Source organism: Arachis duranensis, chromosome 5 (assembly GCF_000817695.3).
Source record: "Arachis duranensis cultivar V14167 chromosome 5, aradu.V14167.gnm2.J7QH, whole genome shotgun sequence".
Taxonomy (NCBI): Eukaryota; Viridiplantae; Streptophyta; class Magnoliopsida; order Fabales; family Fabaceae; genus Arachis; species Arachis duranensis.
In genome coordinates, this window is record NC_029776.3 from 63,287,328 (window position 1) to 63,289,401 (window position 2,074).

A 2,074-nucleotide genomic window follows, 5' to 3' on the forward strand; every position below is an offset into this window, starting at 1 on the left:
TTTCTGAGTTTTGGGTGTGTGAAATTGGGGAAATTCTGTCCCAATTCCCATTCAAGCTCTTTGCACCTTGTTTTCTGCATAATTCAATTTCAATTCTGTTCTTCTATTACTTCTTCTTTAATTTTCTGTCAATTGCTTAGTTACTTCAGATCTGGGAAGGAAATTGGGTTTTAGGCTCTGCTACCTAAGCCCTTGGGATCCTGAGATCATAATTCACTCTTGGTTCTTCTGTGAACCTCTGCTACATTTTATTTCAGTTCTGTTTGAATGCTTAGTGCTTCTGATTTAATTCTAGCTTTCTTAATTGTTGCACTTTACTTCTTTTTTTGTTTAGATCTTGCAATCCCATTCCTCAATTCCCTTTTATATTCAAGCAATTTACATTCCTTGCCATTTAAGTTACTGCAATTTACATTTCTTGCACTTTAAGTTTCAGTCATTTAGTTTCTTGTTCTTTAAGATTCAGTCCATTTTCCTTTCCTGTTCTTTAATTTACTGCAAATTCCCCTCTCCCTTTACATTTATTGTCATTTACTTCCTGTTAAACACAAATCACTCAACCAATACTCGATTCGCTTGACTAAACCAACCACTAAACTAAAATTGCTCAATCCTTCAATCCCTGTGGGATCGACCTCACTCATGTGAGTTATTATTACTTGATGCGACCCGGTACACTTGCCGGTGAGTTTTGTGTTGGATCGTTTTCCACACATCAAGCACCACCTTTGAGAAAGCCCTATGTGACCTGGGGGCAAGCATAAATTTAATGCCCTGTCTGTGATGAAGAAGTTGCAAATCCAAGAGGCACAACCCACAATGATAGCATTACAGATGGTAGACAAATCTATATAAAGCCTACATACGGATTAGTGGAGAATATCTTGGTCAAAGTGGGTAAGTTCTTCCTCCCAGCAGATTTTGTGATTCTTGATACAGGGGAGGATGAGAATGCCTCTATAATCCTAGGAAGACCATTCCTAGCCCCTGGGAGAGCTCTCATTGATGTGGAAGAAGGTGAATTAGTGCTTAGAGTGCATAATGAGCAATTGGTCTTTCATGTCTTCAAAGATATACATTCAACAGGTGAAGAAGAGAGGTGCATGTAGACTAAGCTTATTGATCCAAACCTTCAAGAACCCCCTGATGATGCACAGCAGAAATTGCAGCTCAAACCTCCTTTGGTTACAACCAATAAAATTCCTCCTGACATCAAACCTAAGTTTGGTGTCAGGAATGCATCATCCACCAAGGCGGAGGTTCCCAAAAAGAAGAAAGTACCCAGGGGATGGAGAAATAAAAAGATTCCCACTGAAGACTTCTCCCCATGAATGAAAGTGGTGTTGACTAGCAATCTAATGTTCACTTATACAGTAAATAGAATCCTCTCTCTAGAGCATATTGAGCTACTTTATGGGGACACAAGGAGAAGATTCACAGTGATGGGTGAAGAGCTGAGCCCCTATGATCCTCCTCCTTAGAGGTGCTGACCGTCAAGCTAGTGACGGTAAAGAAGTGCTTGTCGGGAGGCAACCCGATAATTTCATATCCTTAGTTTATTTTTTTTATGCGTTGATTCTATTATTTATTTGATTTTTAGTTGAGTGTCTATATTTTTCCTTTGTTTTATGTGTGTCTGGATCATGCAGAGTAATTAGAACAGAAAGAGGAATTTGAAAACAGAGTTTTGACACATTCAAAGAAGTTGTTTTGGATTGGGTGGCGCCTAACTTTGAAAACTCAAGTTAGGCGCCACAGTTCTGGTAATTTTGGAAGTTACTCTCGGGTACCTTGGAGTTAGGTGCCGAAGATTCATACAAAAGTGGATTTTCTCTAGAGGGTCCGCACCTAACTTGAGAATTCTCAAGTTAGGCGCAAAGTGTAGAAACTCAAGACAAGTTAGGCGCATGGAAGGCCAAGTTGGGCGCAGAGGTAGCTGGCACTCACGGATGGCCTCAAGTTAGGCACGGGATTTTTCAAGTCAGGCGCAGTGAGTAAAGGAGTTCAACTCACGTTAGGCGCCATAAGAATGTCTCTTCAGGCCAAGCTAGGCATAAGGACATACCAAGTTAGG